Here is a 13346-nt window from a genome sequence, read left to right as displayed (position 1 = left end):
TGGCTGCAAAAACATGTTTGTCCTGCCAAAGCCTTATTTGATCAGTTATTGTTTTTTTTTTTTTTTGTTTTTTTAATGAGTGATGTAGATGACTGCTGCACTCGTGACATTTATATGCATTTATTTGAAATCAAAATGAACAAGAACTGTGTTGGGTTTTAATAGTGACATATAATTTATTTCAAAAGGTTTTGAAAGCATGGGCCGACTGCTAAAGCAATTTGGATCATCTTGTCAGGACCCTACAGAACACACTGTACAGCCTTTGTCTTGCTATTCACCACTGTTTTTCTGCTTTTAAGTGTGATAAGACGTTACAGTGTTCTCCAGGTGTTGAATAAAAAGAATGGCTAAACTCTTTTGTTTTTCTATTGTATGGCATCTTCATTTAACATTAAACTCTCACAATAACACAATTCATGTGCCTTGATTGTTTACAGTCCTGCAGAAATATCACTGTCCGTGGGACTGAATCCATCAGATTATTGACAAGTACTCAGAAAGCATGACAGCAAACATGATGTTTATTTTGGGTGTGGATATTGGAATCCACTGCTTCAATGTAAATGTAATAAGTGACTTATCAAGGTATTCATCAATATTTTTCTTTCTAAATATCACATGAGTTGAATGACTTCTCTAGGCTTGTGTGGTACTTTGTTATTGAAGCTACCAGTGTGATCATTGAAATGTTCTTTTCATTTATTCTCTAATGTCTGTATTTGATATGAATGCAGTAACAGTTCTTATTTAGCCCGGCTTCCAGAAATGAAATATGGAAACCTGTTTTGTTAAGAAAGGTCTTCAACATGTGTCAATACATACATCTGTTTTTCTAGGGTACTCTGACAACTATAAGTCACAGGGGTCAATGAAGTCTATAGTTTAAGGGACCATTTCTCAGTTAAAGCCTTACTTTCCAATTACGGTATACTAAAGTGTCCTATCCTTGAGAGAAAGAACGTATTATCTTGATGTTTTGAGAAAACTCTCCTGTTTATAGTTAGAGTCTGGTCAAATTCAACCTTGGAAAAGCTGCGTGTTAGTCTTTTTGGTTGCAGGTGTAGCGAATCAGCTCAAATGAGGGGAATATATAATCTTATGATCAATTATTACCTACACATTTTAAATCGCCCAAAAAGGGAATAGCCTACATAGCCCGTATGTTTGTATCTCTATAGATAATTAACCACAACAAATTATAATCAATTATAAATATACAGATAGGCTATAGATCAAATTTCAGAATAACCTACAAAATTAATTTCACATCGAATAATCCGTTCATCCACCGAACCGACCATACGATCTTCTTATCAACTCTCAAGGAGTATTATTCTTCTTATAAACTCTCAAAAAAAAGGCTATTCTTCTGGTCATGAAGAATAACTTTCTTGTTCTATAAGATTACTAACCTGTAGGCTAATCAACAATATAAAGCTTGTAGAAGGGGGGGTGAAATGCTATTTCATGCATACTGAGTTTTTTACACTGGTAAAGAGTTGGATTCCCATGCTAAACATGGACAAAGTTTCAAAAACTAAGTTGTACGTTTGAAGGAGTATTTTTGTTCCAAAAATACTCCTTCCGGTTTGTCACAAGTTTCGGAAAGTTTTTTTCGAGTATGGCTCTGTCTTACGTAAGATAGGGCGGAATTTCCTTATATGGGTCCTAAAGGCGGGCGTACACGGTGCGAGTTCGGACCATAGACTGTAAAAAATATGGACAAAGCGTCTGTGACGTCACCCATAGACTTTCTGAAGAACGGGTTTGAAGCCGTTTATGGGGGGTATGGGCGGCGCCATCTTGGAAAATCTTGGGAAATCCTAACCCCAGTGGTGTAGTCTACGTGATACGCAGGTATACGCCGTATACCCACTAGAAAAGGCCAAGGATTTGCGTATACCCACTTAAAAAAAGCGTGAGGATACGTATCAACTTCGTTTTGTGTCAGAACTTTCACACTTTCATTCATAAATTCACCCCGTCTGTGTTTGCGAAGCGACGGATCGAATCGCGGAATCCAGTCACAAATGGAACTTGCTATATAAAGCAGAACGTCACGGAATTTGGCTATTTTTGAACGAATAAATCAAAAGTAGGGCTGTACAATGAATCAAATCTCGATATGGACTAGTGTCTATGAATATTAAAGTTAAAAGAGACTGCAATTGTTCTACGCGTCTCTGGGAATGAGCGCTCAGTGTGTGCTCCACTACACACACACACACACACACACACACACAGAAGCACGCGTGACTCACGCTCGTGGTGTTTTCAGCGTTTCACTGTATTGAGACATGATGTAAGCTACACATGTGCATTTCATCGCAGAGCTGCTATGAGAGTCACTTGATGAGAATTTCACCATTTCATTTGATAAAACTATCGTCATTCATTCGTTTCATATACACACAGAAACTGTTATGTCTTTACGACAACCTGTCAAAATAAAAGTTCTGTATAACTTGAAGAAATTATAACAGAAATATATTACTATTGCACAGAGTATACTTCAGGCCTAATAATAATAATAATAATAATAATAATAATAATAATAATAATAGTTTATTAAAACACACAGTCTGATTAATTCGGTTCGAGAGTAGAGATAAAATCCCAAGGCACACACGCACACTAGCGCACACACGCAAGGTCTCTCGCTCCCTCTCTCTGCCGTGCGCGCGCTACGCTTGCGCGCTCTTGCTTCCGGGAGATTTTAACTGATTTGCGGGCATCAGGGAGCCGCTATCAATATGCGGGAAACTCCCGGAACTTCCGGGAGACTTGGGATGTCTGCCGTTAGATATACACAAGACGAATTATATCTCATGTTTAACCACTACAGAGACGCCAGAGTCCGCGGCATTGGCGGCAAACCTCAGAACGTCAAGCCGATGTTAGTACTGTTCCAGGCGGGGTACATGAACGCCGAGCGCCCGGTCATCGCTGGATCAACTGGATAAAATTTTCATAAATCTTTAAATAAACCACAGATTTGAGCTTTAAACAACTACATTCTTGCCTGAAAAACTCTTAAAACTACATTTCATGATACAGAAACAGTAGTATTATATGTCAACTGTATTAAAAAATGGCGCTTCTTATGTTGTCATTCTCCGTGGCGCTGCCTTGTCAGCTGTCAATCAAGCTGTCAATCAAAGTTAACCACGCCCTTATTGTCATACATTTTATATCTAAATACTATCTAAACCAGGTGTCACCAACCCTGCTCCTGGAGGGCTACAGTCCTGCAGATTTCAGCTCCAACCCCAATCAAACACACCTGGACCAGCTAATCAAGCTGTTCAGGGTTGCTTGATAATTACAGGCAGGTGTGTTGGAACAGGGTTGGACCTAAAGTCTGCAGGACAGTAGCCCTCCAGGAGCAGGGTTGGTGACACCTGATCTAAACTAACGAGTTAGAAAAAAATTCACCCCCCTCACAGTTGTCAGGCACTCGGAAGCTATCGAAAAATACAATAAAAGTCCATGGGACCAACCTGTAAAAACATGAATTTATGCTGTGAAAACGGACATTTTAACATGGGGGCTATGGACATTTGCTCCCTTTTGGGACCTGCCCCTAGCGGATTTTCGATGTATTGCAGTTTTTCGCACTTCCGGGTAGGCTTCATTTTTCAGATAAGAATGTTGCCGCTTGGTTCGGACCAGGATCGGACACTCGGGAGGTCGTGAGATATTGCACACGTTGCGAGTCAGTTTAACTGATAATCGCGTCAATGCAGCTGGTACACGGCACGACTGTCCTGCACGAATTTTATCCCGAGCCGGCAGCAATCACGTGAGCTTTCGCGCTAAACACAGAGACCGTCAATGTTGCATGTAGGCAAAGCTTCAGATAGAAAAAATGACAGAAATGTGTGTGCAAATGATTTGTTGTAAAGCAGAGAACAGTAGCCATTCCTTTCAACATAAAAACTAGAGAGAGAGAGAGAGGGAGGTGTGTGTGTGTGTGTGACAGTGTATGCGCATATGGCAAGCCATTTTAACATTTAACAGCTAGACTGGATATGTGTTGCAGATATCTGTAATTCAGTTTTGCCTAGTCAAAAAGAACATTTCAGATATCCGCAACTACATTCTTCCTATCCATAATTGTAATTTCAGATATCCACAAAGACATTCTTCCTAGGACAAATGACATCACTTTTGCCATTCATTTGAATGGGGTTTATCATTACAGATATCTACAATTCAGTTGCAGATATCCACTATCTGAATTACGGATATCAGCAACTGAATTGTAGATATCTGTAATTCTCGTTTGAGATATCTTCAACTAGATTCTGACTAGCCATAACTCCAGTTCAAGATATCTTTAATTCACCTCAATTCAAGATATCTACATGTTCCTTTTCAGATATCTTAAATTAAGTTTTGACTAGGCGAAATTACGTTGTAGATATCTGTAACTGGAGTTATGTCTAGTCAAAATGGCGTTGTAGATATCTCAAACTGGAGTTAGGGATAGTCATAATTTAATTGGAGATATTATCAAGTTAAAGATATCTTGAAATTAATTTTGATTAGAGATATCTGAAATTTGAGATATCTGTAACTTTTATTCTGCCTAGTCAAAATGTAATTACAGATATCTTGAATTAGAGTTTTGACTAGGCCAAATGACGTTGCAGATATCTGTATGCATGCATCACACTTTAGGCGGGAGCAGAGCGTGTTGTTCATCATCAAATCACATAGCACCTGTTAACTGTTAACTTTAATTAGCACTGATTAGCACCATGTCGGAGCAACCAGAGTTTTTAATCGTCTTTTTTCATGCTGTTAGATACTGTTTCAAACTGAAAAAATAAAATAAAAAATAACTAATCTGAACTAAGAACTTTGTTTCTCATCTAAGGAAGTTAATGTACTTTCAAGAATAGCATGCATGTAAGCATCTTTATTAAAGTGAATTAGTGTGAATCTTTTTCACGCATAAATCTTACGGCAACAACAACATTTTAAGCATGAACATAAACATAGCATAATAATTTTTTTTTTTTTTTTTTTGTATATAAAAAACATTTTCTGGTGTTTTTTTCGATTACAGCCAACGCCATGACTGCTTCTTTCTTCTTCCATTCATAGAAATAAGGAAATTAACCCACTTTTTCATTGATTATGGCGGGGAGGGGAAATGGATATGTAAAATAGAGCAACGTCATGCACAATAATTTGCACTAGTCATAATGACGTTTGAGATATCTTTAACTTTCATTCGGCCTAGGCAAAACTGAATTACAGATATCTGCAATTGTCATTTAAGATGTGTGACGAGTTGAATGTCATTTTCAATGAGGTCATTGCAGATATCTGTAATTCAGTTTTGCCTAGTCAAAACTGAATTACAGATATCTCTATCTGTCGTTTCGACTAGTCACAATTACGTTACAGATATCTTGAATGACAATTCCAACTATCCAAAATGTAATTACGACTAGTCAGAAAGACATTGTTGATATCTACAATGTTAATTCCGGATAGTCAAAATTTGCTTTTAAATGTTAAACTGGCTTGCCATACACGCTGTATGGTTGCTGCCACTGAGGTAAAGCCCCACGTGGTTGTGTATGATTGTTAGAAATAGGGGACAGCTGGTGAAAATCGGGCCGACACCCCGAATTTTTTAAACATGTTTAAAACTGATCGGGAGGTCGGGGAGGTGCTCATAACGTGCTCGGCTCGGCTCGTAATTCCTCTCACACGCTGCGAGCCGCGACCATGCGAGCATCACCGATTCCACCCGATTTCTCCCGAGTGAAAAAAATCATCTGCGAGCTCGTAAAAACAGCAAAAATCGCACCGTGTACGCCCGCCTTAAGGCAATGATTTTTTTCACTCGGGAGAAATCGGGTGGAATCGGTGATGCTCGCATGGTCGCGGCTCGCAGCGTGTGAGAGGAATTACGAGCCGAGCCGAGCACGTTATGAGCACCTCCCCGACCTCCCGATCATTTTTAAACATGTTTAAAAAATTCGGGGAGTCGGCCCGATTTTCACCAGCTGTCCCCTATTGCTAATCATACACAACCACGTGGGGCTATATATGGGTCAAAATCACCATAAAGTGCCTTTGAGACTTCACAATTTCCAAAAAAAAATCTGAGATTTTCCATTTAACTTCATATGTGTTGTATTAAGGAGACATTAGGCTGTTAGAAATGCATATTGGTCAAGCTCCAGCACTTTTTATAAATTAACTGCAAGCTGACAATATACGAGCAAACCATAAAATATGTCCACCCTGTCATGGACAAATTCATAGTAGAATAAATAAATTTTCATTGCATAGTGATTATAAAATGTAGATCTGTGGAAAGATAATGTGTCCCTTTCCCAACAAAACATTTTAGTTAATATTAAAAGTATTTTGATAATAATGAAGTTACTGCTTAAATATGTATTGCCCAATAAAATATGCGATAGTTGCACATTCTATTCTAAATAAAATCTAACAATAAAAATATTTAGTCAAAATTTAAAACAATACTAACTGGCCCTCACTTGTTTATTAAGAAATCACACACAAGGTTTTGTTAACTTGTTAAAATAATTAGATTATTTTCATCATAAAAGTTGAAAATGACAGGGTGGACAACAAAGTGACAGGGTGGAACTTGGCATGACAGGGTGGACAAATGCTTTAATGAGTGAAATAGAACGGGGGAACATTATAAAAACAACAGGAACTTCAAGAAACCCTTAACCAATATAGAAGAAGGAGGGGCCTGGCTCAGACTGGTTTTCAGGAGTTGCAAATGTCCACCCTGTCATGAACCATGTCCACCCTGTCATGAACCATGTCCACCCTGTCATGGAACAGGGTGGACATTTTTTGGCTAAAGTTAGTATTTAATGAGCACATGGTGTACAGCAGTTAGCAAAGTGATTCACTGTTGAAGCTGACTGTGCACTGTTTAAAATGTATATTTAGAATTTCTGAAAAGTTTTTATATTAACTAATATTTCACAATGACAGGGTGGACATGTTAAGCTTGACAACACGCAACTACAAACACAATATGATGAAAATTAGGAAATATAAGTGTAGATACTTATTGTGCGTGTTGCAGATGTTTTAACAACCACTGAAGAAAGACCAAATGGGGGAGGGGATGTCACTGAGTACATCAGTTGGTTTCTTAAAGGGGCGTTTACCCCATAATGACAGGGTGGACAGCAATTTCAGGGACACATGCAAACTGCTTAATATTATTATGAACATAAAATATAAATAATCAAAATGACTTGTTTTATTAAATAGCTTGCTGAGGACAATAAGTACATTAAAAAAGTATTTTAATTTTATGTAATTTAACCACTTTTTACACTCACTGAATTTAGCTGAGCAGCGTGTGGGACATGCCAAAATCGCACACATCCAATCAAAGAAAATGGTATAAAATCAGAAAAACACATTTCAAGAGACGTATCATTGTTCTTGTATGTGTGTAAGTGTTTGGCCATTTATAATACAACCTCAGAATTTCATTATTTTGCATTATGTTCATGATGACTGAGCGATTCTGATGAGGACACCAAAGGCACTTTATAGTGATATTGACCCTTATACCTCAGTGGCAGCAACCATACAGCGTGCGCATACACTGTCTCACACACACACACACACGTGTACACACACACCCCCCCCCCCCCCCCCCTGTCCTGGAGGACCACCAACACTGCACGTTTTCTTTTTCTCCCTTGTCAAACACACCTGATTCAACTCATCAGCTCATTATCACATGGGTTAATGAGCTGATGAGTTGAATCAGGTGTGTTTGACTAGGGAGAAAAAGAAAACGTGCAGTGTTGGTGGTCCTCCAGGACAGGTTTGGGAACCACTGGACTAGAGCAAGAGAGTGAAAGCAGTTCGCCATCAAAGCGCCCTGCCCCGCTTTTGGGAAGTCAATGTCACCAAAGAAGTGTGTTTTTGGTTGCCAGGGCAAGACAACCCTGCACAGATTCCCAAAGAACCCAGCGTTAAGGAACCCGTGGATGGAGTTTGTTTTTTCAGAGCATAAACGGAGTTGTGTAAGACTGTCCCCTGCATTTCGACGATGATTGTTTTCAAATCCTAGATCCACGGGTTTGCAGATCGTCTAATGCTTAAGGATCGAGCAGTCACAATGAGAAAGGTTCGCGGTCGTGCGTTGGAACCGGACGGTGAGTAAAACTGTTTGTTGAACAAATGTCTCTGTGTGTTGTCACTAGCTCGGCGCGTTAGCACAGCTAAGCTTCGCCCACAGGGCCCGCCTCCAGCCGCTCGGTTTTTTCCGGAAAGACTCGGTACAGCCTATCTTTCTGTTAAAAATTTAATAAAACAAAAGACTTTTTGGAGATATGAAGGATGCAATATTACTCTATAGGTACTCAAGATTAACAGGAGATTGAGTGAAAATGAGCATTTCACCCCCCCTTTAAGATCACAGATTTAAGAGGCGCTGTTCGGTGCGCAGCAGACAGAGACAGTTAAGCGTATAATGGGTTTTTAATATATGAAACTATAAAACATACAACTACATTTAGCAAAGAATATATATATATAAACAGAATAATGAAAGGAAAGAAAGAAAGAAAGAAAAAAAGAAAGAGCAGATCACAGAATGGCAAAGTATACATCATTTCAATTAATTTATTTATTTTGTTGAGCTATAGTAAATGTGAGCTTAATCATCATGTGCCATGCCATTTAAATTAATGGAACTTTTTTTTTTATGTAAGCAAACGTCACGAATAATTTGTAACCTTTGTCCAATTTCGATCTTGTCACAGCTCCCTGAAAACTATCAACAAAACGGACAGCATCTGCTATTCTTACTTTTGTCAGATATATGACAGAGAAAACAAGCTGTTCACAGTCCATTTTGAGAATGAATGGCGATCGTAGCGGAAGTATCGCTACCCTATTTCCGGTCTCGGTCGCCATTTTGTGAAATAGGCCTATTGGCCTATGCATTTGTAAGGAAAAACTATAGGATCTCCAACATTATTGGGTATTAAAGTTAATAGTAATAAGAATAAAGATAAGCATGTATCAGACAATGAGAATAGTTTATACAAAACGAAACAATCAACACAGTCCAGCATCAGACAACAGCAGCTCAGCATAATGCTGACACCTGATTGATAGGACAGAACATTCTCCCAAACCCAGACGGTCCAACATCGTACTGGTATCACCTGCAGACGCGTGATAATCTTCGGAAACACTACCATTTCTCTGTTCACGCTCCATTTCATCTGCTAATGAATGAAACACTCGTATCAGCTCTGCCGCCGCCGTGTTTCCTTCCAACACCTCAAAATACGTAGCCTGGCTCCGCCCTCCTGCATACTTCCGCTTAATTTTATTTCTCTTCAGTACTACGTCTGGGATTGTGGTGTATTCTTTGGTTTTCTCCGATAATTTTTTTGGCGGTCCAATCAGTGAACAGAGGGAGTGGCTGAGAACGATGACGTTGATGTCGTGCGTTAGTTTGAGTTGTAGTTCAGTAATGGCAGCGGAGAAAGATGCGAGCGAAGCTATTCGGTCCGTTGTGGCAATACTGCCGAATATCCAGAAGTTAAAGCCGGAGCAAGAACAATCTTTACTGAGTTTTCTTTGTGGCCATGATGTTGTGGCCCTCCTCGCCACGGGGTTCGGGAAAAGTTTGATTTTACAGCTCGCTCCGTTAGTGGTGAATGAATCCAGAGTGACTCTGGGCAGATCCAATAGTTTTAAACTTCAACAGAGTACCCGCCTACAAGGAAGTTTACACTTGTCAATGGAGAGAGGCCAGACTCTCTGTACAAATGAAATGTATGAGAGTCTGGTAGAACCAGGCTACAAAATACGCACCATAGAGCTGGTAAGTCCCGCCCCCTCCGCTAACCCCACTGGACCTCTAGGTTGAAAAATCGTCAATGCAAGTGAATGGGAGAAAATAATTATTTTCTGGTCCCGTTTGAATTGTGCCATGAATGTGAACATATGGTGTCTGTGAATTTTTTATATAACTTTTCGTGTAAAGAATGATACAATTTAGCGTGTAGAAGTTTGATACGGTTAGACTTTGTGTGAGAGCACTTTGTGGACTACAACTCCTCGCTGCTTTCGACGCGTTTGAAACGTCAACACCACTAGCACACGGACACTAGCTCACGGATCCCGCTAAACATGGCTGTGTCTTTGGTGCACTTCACCGCCTTCTTTCAGGGAGAGGACAAAATCATTGAGGTTGGCGAAAACCACGGGTAAGTCAACTTTATGGGGTGACGTCACATAGGCGACATGTAGTCTTTCTCGTTATGTCTTTTCCACAACTGCTAGCCGAAGAATCATACCATATACTGTCAAACTCGTAACATGGAGAGTTATATAAAAAATTCACAGACAACATATGTTCACATTCATGGCACAATTCAAACGGGACCAGAAAATAATTATTTTCTCCCATTCACTTGCATTGACGATTTTTCAATCTAGAGGTCCAGCGGGGTTTTACGGATGGGGCGGGACTTACCAGCTCTATAGCGTATGTTTACCTGTTGCCGAGCCCCGCCTTCACGCAGTGATTGACAGGGCGGGACGGGCACATGATCGGCTCAGAATGCATTTTCAAATTGCACATTGAATTTTGCTACATTCATTGCGGGACACTTAATAATGGAAATGCAATCGCAAGTGTCTTAAATGTGAGTGTAAATGCAATTAAGAAAAAAATACATTTAAATTACAATTTTCCTACAGTTTTTGCTTGAACATGTTAAACATATCTAATCATTTCTGTAATACATTTTAATTTTGCAACTTATAAAGCGTTAAAATTTGTATTAAATTTACATATTAAAACTAGTGTATGAAATAGCAAATGTAAATTATATCATTTAATTTTCATTTTCATTTTGCACCAAACGTTACAGAAATGTATGGGAAAATTTAAATTTAAATACAGAAATGCATTGCCATTTTACATATTGCATTGTGATTTTGCATATAACATTTCAAATTGAATATTGCTACCCATAAGCTTCCATACGGGTGGGGACATTTTCTGACATTTTCTGGCTCATTTTCTGGCTCAAAACAGCTCATAAATCATACTAAGTGATTTTTTTTGAAATTTTAAAAAATTCATAAAGTTGTGTGTGATGGGTATGTTTATGGGTAGTGTTAGTGTAAGAGGAGAGAATATACAGTAGGCTACAGTATAAAATCATTGTCTATAGAAAGTTCCCATAAAACATGAAAACAACGTGTGTGTGTGTGTGTTTCTGTTACTGCAAATGAATGTAAATATTTTTTGTGTAAAATTCAATAATTCAAATATTCTTCCCTTTCATGTAGCCTACTGGTGATGAGGTTAAAACTCTTATTTGTTGATTGGGATATTTATAAAATTAGTGGATGTTCTTAAATATTGTATTTGTATGTATTATTTGCACGATGTCCAAACGCACGTTCACTAAGTCAATCCTGCTTGTGATTCTTGATCTGGCCTGCAGAGGACAGCACGCAGTTGAGGAATCCAGCAGTACAAACGCAGGTTTGTTGTTTCCATATTCGTCGTCTTTTGTTATTAATGACATTTCAATTTTCTTAGAGTAGTTTGACGCACAAATGTGCGCGAGAATAGAGCGGTTGGGCCATTGAGGGGAATCTCTCTTCATCAGCTCTATTTGATGTAGCCTAGATGAAAAGATGCATGCTGTTTAAACTGCTCTTCATAAGAAACCAGAAAAATGCTCTTCCCCACCCCACCAGGCTCCGCCCCTTTCTGTCCAGGGGTTGTTCATCAAAGTGAAAGTAAAATCCTGTGCTGGCATTTAATGAAGACGGAAGCATCTCGACACTAAGTGTTGAGTTTCCTCATTTAGATTTTCTTGATGGAACATCAGTATGATCAGCATGACCTGTCCACAGATACATTTCCACACAGGTGAGTGTTATGCAACAGTATCGCTTATTTTCTACCTGGCGCAGTGTCCCACTCCACGGTCATTTTGTTTTGCTAATTACATTATTTTAATATAATGCTATTACATGTTTACGGTTTAAAGTAGACTGATTAATTTGCATTCAGAACACCAGTCTGTGACAATCTTCCTTGTAAAACAATAGTTACATTTTTGTATTCGAATATTTAGCTCCTGACATCATACAGGAGTTTCAAAGAGTTTGTTTTCTCTCATAGATTTATCAGCACAATATAAACCTGTCTTTTGATAGTGTTGACATAGAAACGCATAAATCGGAGTCTGAGGACATGAACAGCTCCGGGAATTACGTCACGGGTCACATAATCTCAAAATTATAGTTATGACGTGAACGCAGCATAAGCTTGTTTTTTGGTTCAGGAGGAACCGTGAAAGGTGGCTGTATGGAGGTTATGACAAAACTATTTGCATTGTGTAAAATAAATGAATTGAAGTGTTATGTAACACAATTGAATATTATGTGGCATTTTACATAGTTCTAAATTAGATATTTTTTTAAACTTGAATATTGAACATTTGAAATTTAACACAACTGACATGGTTTCATGGCAGAATTTTAGGTCAGAAGTCATCCACCAGGAATTAGTAGAGGGTCCCAGAAAAGTCGAACGGAGCATTTTGGCCAATTACAGCTGCTGTTTGTTTGTGGTGCTCAGTGACTGTCTGTCCACAACTCTGCATAGCCTGAAGTTTGGTCTATCCTCACCGATTCCGCACAAGCGCGAAGGTGTGCTGCAAAAATGACGTTGTAGGCCCGCACTCGATCGGCCTAAAGGTCTCTACGTGTTACTCGTGGCAAAGTATTTTTGATTAAATGAAATACATTTTCTCATATGTATTCTCTCGTTATTTCATCTGACTCCATAAATGAAAAGGTTTTAATGATATCTGTGGATCATTAATTATGAGCGAATGTTTGACTATTCCTTTTAACTCTTTAATGAAAATAATGTCAAAGTCAGTTAGAATAATCAAATGTAACAATGTATTATGTCAGATAAATGTATCATGCCAATTTCATAATCAATTCAGGGATAATCAATACAATAACATAGAATGCTCTAGAATAAAGAGAAAAGATGTGAACCTAATATTAAAATATATGATGCTAAAAGATTTTTGGTCACTCTTAGCATCATGGGCCATCTTGAGTTACAAAAAGGCCAAGAGCCCTTTGCTGCATTTCATTATATAGACAGAACCTCTTTCACATGGAAACATGTGCTAACAATGGGAATTTACATTCAGAGGTTACACCTTTTGAGAGCAGGAGACCACATTGTCACTTCACATGTGCACCTTACTACTTCTCACCGCTGATTCCTGATGGTTTAGAGGACA

General features: G+C 38.7%; 1 protein-coding gene across 1 annotated transcript in view; it reads left to right on the top strand.

Annotated features, from left to right (window-relative positions):
• The window catches only part of LOC307172832 (NACHT, LRR and PYD domains-containing protein 3-like), a 67147-nt gene that overhangs the window by 37774 nt on the left and 16027 nt on the right, over positions 1–13346 (top strand). The gene's annotated exons all lie outside the window — the stretch shown is intronic.

The sequence above is a fragment of the Squalius cephalus genome (genome assembly GCF_949319135.1).
Source record: "Squalius cephalus genome assembly, chromosome: 2".
NCBI lineage: Eukaryota > Metazoa > Chordata > Actinopteri > Cypriniformes > Leuciscidae > Squalius > Squalius cephalus.
The sequence above is the reverse complement of the archived record's forward strand: the minus strand, read 5'-3'. Positions and strand labels throughout refer to the sequence as shown.